This window comes from Molothrus aeneus, chromosome 5, assembly GCF_037042795.1.
Source record: "Molothrus aeneus isolate 106 chromosome 5, BPBGC_Maene_1.0, whole genome shotgun sequence".
Classification (NCBI taxonomy): Eukaryota; Metazoa; Chordata; class Aves; order Passeriformes; family Icteridae; genus Molothrus; species Molothrus aeneus.
The window spans coordinates 18,725,653-18,741,178 of record NC_089650.1 but is presented as its reverse complement, the minus strand read 5'-3'; the positions used below and the strand labels follow the sequence as shown (position 1 = coordinate 18,741,178).

The 15,526-nt window shown below is 41.6% G+C and overlaps 1 protein-coding gene across 1 annotated transcript in view; it reads left to right on the top strand.

Annotated features, from left to right (window-relative positions):
* Window positions 1-1,123: 1,123 nt before the first annotated feature.
* MYH9 (myosin heavy chain 9) overlaps window positions 1,124-15,526 on the top strand; it is a 70,251-nt gene continuing 55,848 nt past the window's right edge. The window contains exon 1 of the mRNA XM_066549558.1: window positions 1,124-1,236. The gene's annotated coding sequence lies outside the window, so the exon portion shown is untranslated. The remainder of the gene's footprint in view (window positions 1,237-15,526) is intronic.

Here is a 15,526-nt window from a genome sequence, read left to right as displayed (position 1 = left end):
TACATTTCGGGCCTCTGTGAGCATGTACACCGGCTGTTCAAAGACCTCAGCAGTATCAGGGGCTGCTTACACTCACGCTTCTGCCTGCCTCAGCCTTGTCCCTTAGAGTCCAGTGAAAGGAAACAAGATCCTTTACCTTCCGGGTGAAGGATCTGGGTGAAAAGCCTTATGAGAAACCGAGGAACCTGCAGTTGTTGAGCCTAGAAAAAAGGAGGCTCAGGGGAGACCTGATCAATCTCTACAACTGCTGGAAAGGAGGCTGTAGCCAGGGGGGGGTCAGTCTCCTCTCCCAGGCAGCCACTGACAGGGTGAGATCATGGCCTCAAGCTGAGCCAGGCTGGACATTAGAAGGAATTTTTTCACAGAAAGTGATTAGACATGGGAATGGGCTGCCCAGAGAGGTGGGGGAGTCACCATTCCTGGAGGTGCTTAAAGAAAGACTGAAGATGGCACTCCGTGCAATGATGTGGTTAACGTGGTGGTGTTCGGTCATAGGTTGGACTCGATGATCTCAGAGACCTTTTCCAACCTAAATGACTCTGTGAAACAAAATTTTGACCGTTGCAGGTATTTTGCACTACAACGAGGCTGAGTGGGAACCTCTTGGCTGGACACCCCCAACCCCATCTCGGAGGACTTCTGGCACGGCCTCGGGCGGCGGGGCCGCAGCCCATGGCCCCGCGGAGCCCCTCTCCTGCTCCCGGCCGCACCCGCTGCCCTCGGCAGCACCAAAGGCCGGCGCGGGGCATTGTGGGGCTGCCGCGGCGTGGGGCGTTGTGGGGGCGGCTCGGCCGGGCTCTACCCGAGCGGATCGGAGCGGGGGAGCCCTACCCGACCCCGCAGCCAGCAGAGTGGAGCCCTTGGCGCCCCCGAAGCCCCTCAACCGCTGCCGCCGCTCCCCGCCCGAGCGGCAGCGGTGCCGGGCTGAGCTGAGTGGGGCGGGGCCGGGCGGGGCGCACGGGCGTTGCTAACGGCTCAACGGCTTCCTCAGCCTCCGCACATCTTGGCCATTCTGATTGGTCAGGGTGCCCGTCAATCTTCAGGAGCGGCGGCACCATTGGCGACCGGGGGGCGGGGCGGCCCCGCCCGGGCGGGCGGGCGGCTCAGCAGAGCCGGTGAGCGAGCGGCGGTCACGGTGCCGCGGGAGGAGCCGCAGCCGGAGGACGCCGCACTCTTGCCGTGAGGAGCGCAGCCGCCGCCGCGGCGTTTCCTTTCCTCCACCGTAGCCGGGCTCAGGTGAAGCCGGTTGGGCGGGGCGGTGGGCGCGGGTGGCTCCAGTTTTCCCCCCTGGCGCCGCGCTTTCCTCCCTCCCTCGCCGGGTTTGGCGCCTCTTTGTCCGGCCGGGCGAGAAGGCTCCCGCTGTCCCGCCGCTCCGTGTCCGCTCGGTCCCCGTAGGACCTGCCGTGCTGCTGTGCTCCCCGTGACTCCTCCGTGCCCCGGGGCCGTGCGTGCCCGCGTAGTTGCCGCTCTGCTCCCTGCACGCCCCGCGAACCGGCCTCCCGCAGGTGGGGTGGGTGACTGGCGCCCTGTGCCGCCGGAGCCAGCTCCTTCCCCTCCCTCCTTCCCTCCGCTGCCCGGCCCGCGGGGGCAGCGGGCAGGGGCCGCCGGGGGCTGCAGCTGTCAGGGCTGCAGCCTGAGTCATGGGCTGACAGCCCTCCTGCAGACACCGCCATGGGCTTGGCTTCCGCCCGCCCGCCCGGCTCCACTTCCTCGTTCGGTTTGGGCCAGGAGAAAGGGAGGGAGGAGGGAGTGACAGGGCAAGATGAAGCTTGCACCGAGAGCTCTTGCAGATAGCTTGTGCTTTCAGGCATCACCTCCAACCGAGTAGTAAAAGTTCTCCGGCTTTGAGTGGTATCTTTACCGACTTGTCCTCGGTAGGTGTGGAAAGTAACAAGTTTCATAGCCCCCGAGCGCGGTGCCTTCCCAGGAAGTTTAATGAGAATTGCTCCTAATTTGCCTAAACACAGGGTGAAATGAGTTTTAAAAGAATAACATGCTTCTGGTACTAAAAGGGGATTTTTCAGAAGTAAACTGCATTGGTCAGCAAACTCTGCATACAGTGACTCTTTAATTCCACTTTGTTTTCCTCTTTACAATTCCTTTCCTTCTTTTTTTTTTTTCTTCTCGAAGCACTGTTTGTGCTCTTGATCTTTCTTCTGTAGGATTTTCTGCCATATCCTGTCACGATGTCCTGAGCCACACTCCATCTTAGAGTGGACTAAGAACCTAAGCTTTTTTATAACTGGGCAGGTCTTCCAAAACAGAGTAATCTCTCAAACAATGCATTAAAAAAGTATGCTTCAAACTTGTAAAGATACTGTAGTAGTCTGCAGGCCAAGGTCCATCTATAATTTGCCTGCTGTAAGGAAATACAAGGTAACTTATATGGAGACTGTTGAACCGTGGATTGAAAGATTAAATTACACATTCTTGACTCTTGTATTCATCTCCTGTTCATAAGGCTAGGTATGGTAAAGTTTTAACTCCAAAGTAACAACCCTCTAATCAGTTAGTGCCTGTGTAAAATGCCTTTGAAATTAGTCACTAGGTCGCGATGTGACTAAGTTCACTTATTGATGGCATTCCAGCAAAAATGGCAGCAAAAATCATGGTGCAGATAGGTATTGACTCATAGATGCACTGTCTGCATCTGTAGTGCTCTCACAAGGCTTCAGTGAGATAAACTGATACTTTTATTAACTAGAAAGTTGTAATGAGGGGAAAGCAATTGATAAATATAAGTGGCACAGAAGGGTTTTGAAGTTGTTAATCACAATTTTCCAAACTATATAAACACAAGACTTCATGCTAATCTGACCGTGTGAAAATAACTACAAGGAAATCATTCAACAGTTCTGTGATGCTCCATATCAGGTGGAACTGCTGAAATGATGTGTTATTGCACTTATTCATTCTGTGTGCACTGTCTTTATGGAGGTGGACAGGCAAAGTTTTCTATAATACTAAAATAGAAGCAAAATTGGTAGTAGTGGGTAAAAATGGGGATCTGAACTTCTTTACTGACCTGAAACGTCCAAGTGAGTGTGACTGGCACCAAGCTGGTGAGTGATGTGGTTCTTTTTGGAATCTGGTGTTATCTCTTGGATGCTTGACTTGTGTAGCGAAGGTCTGACTTTGGAAGACCTCTGGAGAAGCGTTTGCACCACTGAGTAGCCTGTGTCTGTTTCTGTATAAACAGGAAGACTTAATCATCAGGTTTTGTCTGCCTCAAAAGAATGAGTGGAGAAACTGAAGTCCTTTTATTGGCCTTTGCATAGATTGTTAAGCTTTTTCTACCATGGTTCTGGGTTGGTTTTTTGGTTGTTTCTTTGTTTCTTTTTTTCTTTCAAGTTAATCTTGTAAGAAAAAAGTTGCCAGATGATAATTTCATCTCAAGAGATAAAGAATAAGATTTTTTTCATTATTTCCTCTGCATAGATTTTGATGTGTTTCAGAATGTTTTAAGAAGACAAATAGCTTGTGAGAGCTACACCATAATATTTTAAGTGAATCTAATGAAAAAGTAATAATAATAATGAAAATAAAAACAACCTTGTCCAGTAAAATCATAGGAAAGAGAACAGAAAAATCTCTCACTTAGGAAGCTAAAATAATTTTTGTTGTCCAGCATATTATTTAGGTAATATGAAAAATGTTGGAAAGTGCTCAAGTTATGTAGCCAGTGGTAGCTCTAATACTCACTCATCTTCAAGTTGAAAACTGCCTTGCAGTTAGATGCCACAGGTGCATCTTGAGTCTCTTTGCAACATTACTTAGCACTGCAAATGCGAGACTTGCATTTACCACTTCAACAAACTATCTTGAAAACACGAACCATTATTATCTTGGAAGTCTTTAAAAACAGTGTACTGACTGTTTTCATGTAATAATTCACAGGCTGGTTGTGTGTCAGGCTATTCACGTGCAGGTACGAGGGAGTGCATGTATATCAGCTACTGCTGGCTTTGTAAAAATACACTTCAGTTGTGTCTGTCTATATCCAAATTTCAGATTTGGTTCTGTTAACGTCCAGAACAAAAGAGACAGGACACGTGTCAGAGGTATTGTGATTTCTGAGCTGATTCTTCTCAGTCTTCCATTTCCACCCCATCCCTAGGCCTGTGTCTTGCCCAGATTGATGTCGCTTATGGATTAGTGTGACCGTAATAGGGTGAGATTATAAGTGGGCCCGTGGGAGCTACAGGAACTCATCTAGTTAATGCAAGGTTTACTGAAAGGGGAAGTCAAAGCTAAGGTTGTGTTATCCCCCACAGTACATCTACTTTTTGGTGTGGTAGCTTTGGGTTATTGGGTAACATGCTGAAACTAACTGATGACTGGAGTGCATTTTAGAGCCTCGCAATTAGTGTGCATGTCTACTAAAAGGTGTCCAAAACCTTAATCCTCAATGTATGATTTAATGTATTTTTGTTTGTTTGACTTAATAATGCCGCCAGTGCCCTCTAACATAATTTTTTTCTTTGATTTCTTGTGTAAATATCTCGTTACTCTTTGCTTTCTTAGTTTATAATTGAGGCAGAGCTGTTTGCATGTTAAGTAGAGAAATTGTGTGCCTGACATTAAGTCTTCTGTGGGTTGGAACAAAACTATAATAGCAGAGGATTGCCTACAGCAGCATTGTTTTTGCTGGCAGTTGTTCTAACTTAATGGTGGCTCGGTGACCTTGTACCTTAAATTTCTTTTCAGTTTAACCACACCATGGTTCTAATTGAGTTTTCTAGTGTAGAAAGAGATGGAAACTAGCAACCTGATTTTAATAGAGTATGCTGAAACGAAAACACAAATGCAACTTCTGCCCTGGAAGCTAATGCAAATGGGTGTTGTCCAACTAAACGAAATGCATCAATTTACAAGTTCATCTTAATTATGGTTTATCTGCTTCGCTTTTTTCTTCAGTGGCTGTGAGAACTTGTTTGGAGTACTTGAAGTAATAATCTCAACACTGATTCGTCTTGTAGTCCTAGGCCACTGTAGTGGTTTAAAAGCTTCTGACCTCACTCTAGCCCAGTTGTGTTCAGCATAATGGGTTAGTCCCCATTTTCAATTAATGGTCCTTTGGCCTGTTACCATTCATCACAATGTGTTGCTGTTCTGAGCATCCTGAAGAGTCTGGAGAAACTAGTCTAGAGTCTAGAGAAACTAGACTAGTGTCTGCAGTTTTCTGGTGATGGAGCTGTGATTGATTTCATTGTGTGATACTTCTGGAGCTAGTACTGCTAAGTCATGTTTTTTTTAATCATAGCAAAAGGGAAAATTGATCTGGCATACTTTGTCTGCTATAAATTTTTTCTTATAGAAGTATTACAAATGTATTGCTGCTGGTTGCAGAGAGGTATAATGAAATGTAATGCTGTATGCTGTGTCTTGACTCCGTGACTTACTTATGAAATTTATGCCTCTAGAGTTTTGTACATAGGGTTTGGATTCTGCTTGTCCTCATGACTAGAAATAGAAATTTCTCCTAATGCATGTATGCTGACTTTACTGAGAGCAGTAAATAAAACCACATGGGTAAGTGACTTCAGTAATCTCAGGCTAATAATTAATATGTTAAGGGAAACTTAACTTGAAAATCTGTATCATGAAGTCTTCTTAACTGATGAATACTTCCATTCATCAAGAGCTACCATTTTAATGAGTCTCGCCAGGAAATCCATTGTGATATATGCCTCTGCACAGAACTGGAGTTCTGATTTGCGTGAAAGCAAAGTGGGCCTTCAGACTTGTAAGAAAAAAGGTTTAGAGAAATTTTACAGCTCTATTTTGTCACTTGTGTGCAGTCAGAGTTTTTTTTTTTCCTGCTGGGCAGCTTCCCGTTTAAAATCTTAGACTTAAAGCATGCTCTTGTAATAGTTTACTTCGCTTTTTATTGTTTGTAGTGATGAGAGTACATTCACCTGTGTTTTTCTTTTAAGCTCAAGATTTGACCAGTTCATTTGAATTTAGACTCTTTTACTCAACCTTGGAGGTGCAGTAGATTTGACTTTGGTTCAAGTTGGTTATGGTCAACAACCAACCCAGTTAGTTTTAGTCACAGAATTGTTTTAAATGTCCAAGAAAAAAAAAAAAGAAAGGAAACCTACAGCCAAATTTCAATTAAAAATTTAGTTGCTTCTGTTTATTTTGAAATGTGACTGACTCAACAGTACTTATCAGTTTGTAGGTCAATTGTTAGTAAGTTCTTTTTGACAGGGACTTGTTACATGTAGGTCTGCTTGCCACTTATTGCGAGAGATTCCAATCTTTCTGTGCCAGAATTTATAAAATCAGTTTTTTGAAATGTGTGAACAAAGTAATTTTAATTGATGTGCTATCAATTTAAGAAAAAGAAACCTTATCTTAGGATTTAGACATACTTGAACAGGTATAGGGTGTTTAGATGAAAGAACTTCTCAAGAAATACTGAATGTAAGTCTGAAATCAAACCACTGAACTGGATTAGTAAGTTCCTGGCTAAGCACTTGAAACTAGTTGGTTTATATGGTAAATTGATTTTTGCACCTTTTTTAAAATGTAGATTAAAAATACTCTCAGGCTTCTGTTTTAGCTGTATCAGTCATAGTTCTAAATGTAGAGGAAGGTATTGACACTTTGCTTTGGGTTTTTTGGGTGGTTATGAGGATGGGTAGCTGTGTGTTTAACAGCTAGTGAGTGGAACAGGTCAGAAGGGGAAGATTTGAGATGAAGATAACCAGAAACAGCAATTTAATTCATAAATTCCTCATTGTGGTAGCTATCTAGAAAACAACTTTACTTTTTACTTGTAAATGCATATGAGGTAGTCTAAGAAATATTTCTTTTGTATTAGTAGAATTTTATTTTTTTAGCAGAATGCCACTTAAAGATATTTTGTTTTTCATAGTTGTGGTTCAGACGTTGCTTTTTTCCCCGTTGTTCAGAGATAGAAATGATTTTATCCCTTTCTGACATCAAGTGGAATGTATTCAGACTTCTCAGAATTGTTTAAATAAATGGAGGTATGGATGCAGATATACAGTTGACTACCTAATATAGTTAAATAATTGGATTCTTGGAACGGCTGTGTTTCAAGTGTATGTGTCTGCATACTGACCAAGTAAATATTCTTTCTTAGAGGAGGATAAATACCAAATAAGATTTCTCTACAAGCACAGAAACTCTTTAAATTGTGACTTAAGATCTGTGACTTTACCCAGGTAATAAAAGCTAAGCGAACTGGTTTATGTTGCAGTATGAATCTTTATAGCAGACACTAAAGTCTGTGACGTTTCATTACACAGTAAATTATTGTGAATTGGTTTAATGGCCCTTTCCAAGTTTAATGCAGTATATGATGGGAAAAGTAAAATGAGAACACACAAATGTGATGAGAAAGATGTATTAGTCATAAAAGAAGGATTGCCAATTTATTAGGCAAATTAATGTAACTTCTAAAAGCTATCTACATTGCCCATGTAGCACTGATATATACATGTGCAAAATCAGTTTATCTTCTTCTTGCACATGGTGGGAGCTAATCTGTTATGTGGCAAATCCTATTTTTTTTTCATAATGGGCAGAATTGTATAAATAAATTTTAGTTCTTTAGTGCTCAAAAAAATTGATGTAGACTTAAGTGATAAATGTCACCATGTTGTATTATTGCTAATTCTGTTAGGAAAAAGTGCAGCTGCAGTAGTGGTTCAGCTCTTGCTCATGTAGATAAGGAGAAGAATATCAGAGAGTCACGGGATTGTTTGGGTTGGAAGGGACCTTAAAGATCATTTTGTCCCAATCCCCTGCCACGAGGGACACCTTTCACCAGGCCAGGTTGCTCAGAGCTCCATCCAACCTGGCCTTGAACACTTCCAGGGATGAGGCATGCAGAACTTCTCTGGGCAGCCTGTTCCAGTGCCTCACCACCACAGCACTGCTGTGTATATGGGTGTGGACAATCTTGTTAACTATGGTGGAAACACACAAAACAGTTTTGTGTGGTCAGTGTTTCCTTATGTTGTTTTTTGTCCTTTTAGGGCAGAAAGCAAAACTTTATTGGAAAGTTTCAAATTATATTTGTTTCCTTGTATGGAAACCATGGAATGTCATATCAGTCACCTGTCAAAAGGAGATAATTTTCTTTTTTTTTCCAAAAAAGTCTTTTCTAGAATTACCAGAAAATAGAAAATTTTATATGCCATATAGCCATGATTGTAATAGTCCAGACTAGGTTTCTACTTCAAGTGCCCTTGCTTTTATTCATTTGAGATTGAAAGATGAGTCCTTTCTTCTCCTCTAACACAAAAATCCGTGTTTCAGGAGATCCAGACAGGAGGACACGGTTGGGTGAATTCTAAAATTAGTGATGCCTAATGCTGTTCCTGTTTAAAGACTGATATATTTGCCAATGAGAGAAGAAAGCACAGGTCAGGGAGGGAGCAAGCTAACCAGAAGACAAACTTGAGTGTTCCTCGTGTGCTCTACTGCGCCAGGAGCTTTCTGGAGAACAATGCTTATAATGGATAGCTAAGAGGCTGTGCCAGACCTTGAATGCAATAGGGAAATGCCACAATCTGGATTTTCAGACCATCTTGAACATGATATTTATGAGCATAAGTATTTATAAAACAAATATAATACAAATAAAAAATAAAAAAACATAAATACTTTCAACCTGGCCTCCTTACACATCCTGGAATGTAAAGGCTATGTAGCTTTTTCTTCTTTGTTTAAGAGTTGCTGTGTTCTCGTGTCCAGAAAAAGTCATTCTTCAGACCCCTACCTCAGACATCACTGTCATAAACAGAGATGTAGGTCTTCTTATTGAACTGTTATGTATTGCTGGAGGGGTTGAGAATCCAGCTTGGATCCTGTAAAGACAGTACAGATTTTTGCCTGCCATCCCCGTAGCTGCTGTAAATGTGCAGCAGAATGATTTGAAACAAAAATAAAAATATGAGATGTAGAAGAAGGCTGCTTGTACACAGTCCTAGTTTGGCACAGTAGGCTGAACTGGAAGTTTCTAGAGAAACTTCTGCTGCAAAGTAAAAATAATACTTTTCAAAATTATTTACTGGACATATTTACATTGATGATTTGTTCTTTTCATTATGAGCTGGAAGACGATTAGTAGTATTGATCAAAGCAATTTGTCAGTTAATGTTAGCAAGAGTAATTGTTCCTGTAAGATGACTTTATCTTGGCCAGGTAAATGCTAAATATTTGCATCTAAAAGGATGAACCAGCAGATGTAATTGTTTTATTTCTTGTTCGCTCTTGCAGTGAATTGAAACCCGGCATTGACAAAGATGACAGAGAGTGCTAATTGATGTATGTAGAGCTACCTTATACAGTGCCTCAGAGTTCTTGGCAGATACATTTTTGCCTTAAATCAGAATATCAGGGAAGAGATGAAAAGTGACCCCGAGGTAACAAAGGTTAAAACTTTCTAAGCTCTTCCCCCCTCTCTCCTGCAATGTCCGTAGGGAACTCTGCATGCCTGATCAGAACTTATGCAGGCCATTATGCCTCCTGAAAACAAGTCTTCCAGCAAAACAGCTTGAACAGCAGGGATGGGCTGCAATTTTCTGAACTACAGCTGTCTCCTTAAGTGGGATTACTTTGCTGAGTGGTCACGAAGAATGTGTTCTCCCATGGAATGTTTTCCTTGTGGGCACACTGTCTCTGTAAGAGGAATTCTCTCCTCTGCTGAGAAGGCATGTACTGTGCTCCACTAATGAGAAACAACAGTTGCAGAAAGTGTATTATGCAGGATTGTAAACTTTGAATATTTATTCAAAGTGAATGGGGTTGGGTGGCAGCCAGCCTAGCTTTGTCATGCTAAAGACTGGACTTGAAATCAACAGAAGGCTACCCTCCCCCTCCCTAAATCAGTGTTTGGTGTGTTTAAACAGCATGCACAGGCTTCATAGAGCTGATTAACTGTATTGGTGCCATCTACATGGTAGTGTAGTAGTCTTTGTCTCCCTGAACTCATAAGGTGCAATTAAAATAGAGGCAAGCATACCCGCCCTAGCATTAACTTAGGAAGCTAGTGCCTGCCTTTATTTGCCTGTAACCTACAGTGGTTAATTACTGCATGCAGTGTGGTTGCCCAAGATTGTTCCTGTGCTTCTGTAGCCCGTGGTGAAGCCACTGCATTTTTACCCTGTTTTCAGTCTTTGGTACCCAAAAGTAGCCTCTTCAGATTGGCATTAATATTTGTTAAATGAACATATGCCATGCTTGTGGGACTGTTCTCACACTCCTACTGTATTTGAACCTAGTGGAGAGAAAAGGTGATTATTAAGTGGCATGTAAGTGTCTTGCTTGTACGTGGCTTTGTGGCCTTTGCGTTTTGCCATGGGATGTCCCAGCTGCCAGGGCAAACCCCTTCTGTCAGCTGTTACAGCAGAATATATGAAAGTGCTGCTTCACACATACCAGCGTGGTGCTTGGCAGCTGATGAAGAGGGCTGGACATGGAGAAACCGAGAAACATTTATTCCATGTTCACTCTTCTGAGGATGTGTGTTGGGTACCTTTAGGCCACTTGGAAGATGTGGAATTTCCTTCAGTTTCTTTCTTTTGTCTTGCCTGTAGTCTGGCCAGTAAGTCACTTCTGTGCAATAGAAGCATCACTTATGCATTAGATAATTAGATTCCTCATTCTTGGTTCTTAGAGCCCCACATACAGAGAGGGCACTTTAGTGCTCTACCTAGAGTTTAATTTACAGTAATAAACAGGGTAGCTGGCAAGTCTGGGCAGCACTACAGTCAAACTGAATATGCAACAATAATTGCCAGCAAACTGCATTCCAGTTGTGAAATAAATCTTTCAACAATGTATTGTGTGAGTCAGACTGTGACTGGAGAGGAAAGCAGTGAACTTCAGTAAGCCTAATAGCAGTCATTGAGTCCCAAATAAAGCTGAAATAGAAGAAATGAGTCTGCATGGCAGCATTCTGAATGGAAAGGGTAAGTGCAGCTCTGTGCCTTCAGTGTGGGGCTGCCTGTGAGGGGGTGTTAATTGCGAGCTCGGGTACTTGCCTGGTGATGTATTCTCTGTGGGATAACTGAAATTCGTGATTCTTGCGTTCAGCCTGAAGCATCAAGCACTGGTGTGCCTCAGTGTATTGAACTTGGGAAATAAGCAGCTATAACCTGTCCATCAGTTTAGCTTCTTGCCAGCTTTTCCCTTTCCTTTCCCTCTGCCTCCTTGTGATTCATTTCTCACCCTTAGTAATTTAAACTCTGGTTTTTATGTAGGTGTTGCTTACAAATTGGAGCAGTTTGGGCTAACAAACTTTACAGTTTTCTTTTCCATAAATATACTGGCACTTGGAGCTGTGAAGTGTCACTCTAACCTAAACAAATGAGATCTGAACAGTTCCTTAGTGAATACAAGGGAGTTATAGGAAGTTTTTTATTGGTAGGTTAGGGGTTTTATAATGTCAGTTCATGGTCGCTGTAGCTAGCCTGGCCATTAAAGTCTATTTCAGACTAGTTTAGTCTAGCGTTCTAGCTGCTCTTAAATCTAATTTGAGGAACCACATTCAGCTGGCTGGGGAAAGTGAAATAGTTGAATTGCAGGAATAATACAAGTATTAGCTGTTCAGATCATAGCTAAGCAACGATTCCCATCATATGACTGTTACTGACCAAACTTAGTTTGAATCATTAGCAGCTTCTCAGATTTGTTTTTAAATGCTGTGTATTAACAAATAATCAAAGTCTTCACTGAGTGCAACTTAGTTATACCTGAAATAGGGCCATGAGTGACCAGTAGTGCTGTAACTTTCTAGTGCAAAAATCTTGTCTTGCTTATAGAAATGGTGTGCAGTCCTTTTGTTCTGAGAAAGAGCCTTTTGTCTTGTATGGCACCCTCTGACAAGCTGCTAAAGGTAAGATACTTTGGAAAGTGGTGGCAAAGTTGTGTTCATGAACTGCCTTTAAAAGCTGAACTCTTTAAAGAAAGGGAAATTAACTTGTAGTTTAAATATGTTTGCTGTTTATTGTTCATTCTTTTTGTCACCCTTTAGGGTAGTTCCTCTTGCACTGCAAGTAGAAAGGCCACTAGGCAAACCATGTGGGAAGATTGTTTAATATGAAATCACAGAAAATTTGTAACAGTGTCTTACTGGCAGATATGAAACAGAAGAAAACTTCCAGTAATTATCCACTTACATCCCTTTTCAGGCTGGCTCAGTCTTACAGCAAAGTTCTGAAGTGTTAATCTGAATTGCCAAGGATTCAGTGCATGTATATGGCTGTTTAGCATCCTCAGTAGCACAAACTTGTCATAATTCATTAAAGCAGGGAAATGAAATGGTGTGTGAATAAAACTGTCTATTCCAGTATAGTAATGCATCTTTGCTAGGAATGAGGCTGAAGCCAAGAAAGAGCAGTGTGGGGATCCCTACTTTAATGATGGTTTAGGTAACTCAGATTAGAGGTATTTCCTTGCCCAGCCAGTGCTCTAGTACTTGTAAGTGTGATGCTTTAACTCTTGCATTAATGCTCTTATGAAATAAGTATAGAATTCTTATGAATTCTATTTCTACTTCAGCTGTTAGCTCCATAGGTAGTAAAGCTCAAGCTTATCTAATTGAGCAGTGGCTCACTCCCAGGAACAATTCTGTGGCTGCTGACAGAGTAAATGTCTGGGGGGAATGGGGGATGTAATACAAATAGTTACTGAAAATTTAATTACAAATAGGTAATGTTCTGTGCTTTTAGCAGTTGTAAAACACTTGTAATTGAAAGAAAGGGACCTTACAGCAGAGGTAGCCTTTAGACCTTTCCAAACCAGATAAAGTATTTGTTCCCAGGTTTATGGGAAGCACTTGATGTTGCTTTAAGTAGAGTGTGTGTGAAGTGTCTTATAATTCAAGCCTTAAGGCTATGAAATTGCAGGAGACTAAGGCAAACTTCTGTCCATATGACTGTATTCCAGTGAGGGTTTGGAGTAATTCTGCCTAATTCAATGGGAATGCATGTCATCTTAAGTTAAATCCAGTGTTTGACTTGTTCCTCTCAAAAGAATCTGTCTGCTGGGAAATATGTATGTCAACAGGGCAGTTGGTATTATTTTTTAAGGTTGCACTGCATACTGATGTCTTGGTCCTATCATATTCATGACTGTAGAGAGCATTTTTTTCTCTCTCTGTGACTGTATGGCATCTTTGTGGCAATTACGTAGTTAGTTAAATGACAAAGAATATCTCTTGGATTCTGAAATAATGGAAAACAAGCAAAGTTTGACCAGCCTCTTCCCCAGACTGCTGTGAACCACAATAAGGGAACATACTGGGTTAATGGGGAAGTGACTGTAGTATGTAATTTTTGGAAACAATACTAGGAAGGAGACATTTAAACTCAAAACAAGGATGGTCTGTCTTCCTTCTGTATTCTTTGGTCCTCTTGCCTATAGACTGGCATCAAAAAGAATATTGTTAATGGTATTCTCATCTGGCAGTTGCACAATAGCTATGTAAAGATAAATGTCCTTGTCCTACATAATTATCTACACCCCAAATGCAAACTACCAGGCAAACAAATTGCTTCCTAATTTGTTCCTAAAACAGCAATGATTTGCATTCATTGTTAGTTGGTGTAAGAGCTTACTGGGCTTGCTTCCTTCCTTGACCACCACTTTAAGGGATTTTTAGAAATGCCCAGTGAAATGCAGCATAAGCTAGGAAGATAAGTTTAAGAGTCCATGAGATGGAGCTTGCTGAATCTGATTCCTCTGGTACTGTTCTTGTGGAGAAGACAAATTAATGGTTGGTTTGTGGTATTGCTAGTTTAGACGCCCTGTGGGTTCGCAGTCAGCCTCCAGAATAGCTCTAATGCCATGTTATCTTAGTTTGAGCCTCTGTCTGTTACTTGTACTACATGAGGATTCTGTTCTGGAGCTAGGAGAGCTAGTTTAAGATGATGATAAGAAGGCTGCTGCTGCCATGCAATAGGGGAATTTTCAAGTCTGTTTCAAGTCTGAGGTGCAGACCCTTTTGGAATCTCCTCACTACTGTTTGGTAGTACTTAAAATATATTAACTTATATAAAATATATATATATTTATATATACACTAGATTATACTATATTAATATATATTTAATATATTAAAATATCTTGAACTTAGTGTTTGGTGAGATTTTAGAATAGCTGTGTTAGGCTATTTCTCCTCTTACTGTGAAAGTTGTTTTGAGCCCTGAAAATAAAAAGGTATAGATGCTCTAGAATGATCTCTTACTGGCTGAAGAATGCACTCTTGTAGTATGTGAGATAATTTGGGATTCTGTTCCTGCAAGGAATTTGATTAACCTCTCTGTAACTATCTTATTTTCTTAGTTCTCTTCAGATCTAGGACTGACTGGGGATACTCTTTGAAAGATTTATTGTGGTTTTATCTACTCCTTTGCCAAAAAAAGAATTAGTCTTTATCCTAGAATGTATCTGAAGGTATACTGAATGCATGCATGTACTCTAGCAGTGAGGAAGTGAGGACTGTTTCACTGTAATGTAGGACACTTCAGATGGCTGGTTACTTTGGATTCCTCAGGAAATGATGAAACTGAATTTAGCTGAAGCATAGTGCCTCTGTGTCCTGCCTGATTATAGCCAAAAAAGGCAACTGGTTACATTCTGGGAGTTGCATAGGCAGGAAGCTGTGTAATGGAGGGCAGAGCACAGCTGTTGCTTTGCCAAACCTGATACAACTCTGAACACAATTGAATATTTATTTCTTTTTTTTTTTCTTTTTCCCCTCTTTCCTTCCACTCCCTTTTTTTAACCATTTGATCACAGCCTGCAGATGATACTCTGCAGTGTCATGAAATCCTAATATCTTCTGTTGAATTGTTGGCCTTCTTTATTTGCTATATACTCTGTCAGGCTTGCTGTTATAGGATGGTCTTGGAGCTCTCCTGACAGCTCAGGTTTTTTATGGCAGCCTCCAGACTGCTGCATCTTGTCTTTACAACATATCTCTTCATCATGTATCCATGAAAATCTAGTTTTCAGGAATAATATGAGAAGGAGGAGTTGCTCTGAGAATCACCATTGTGGTTGAGGTGGAGGTGTCAGTGACCCTGTGGGGAAGGAAAGATGAGGTCAAGTGTGGAATAGCTGCTTGGCATATCCAGTAAGGCTTAAGACAAAGATTTTAAACTCAAACTAAAGGAAGTGATTATTTATAGAGTGATTTTCACTTTGTTTGCTGAAGAATTTTTGACTGTGAATATACAGCTATCCATACAGTGTCTGGCACAAAGTTACATACCCCTTACAGTGATACATTTGTTGAAAGGAATTTCCCTACACGCTTACAAATGACTGGTGTGGGCATTGGCGCCCATCATTATTATGGCTGATGCTTTTCTGGCTTCATTCACTGTTTGCTAATGCTGGGACTCTACATCTATTGTTGCTCTCATGCATGTTTTGGGAATTGAGCTGCTTCTGTCCTGCTTTCAATATCTTTTTGTCTGCAGTGTGTGCAGTCAGACTTCACTTACTTGATTTGCTTGCTGGTTTGTAAATATGAATT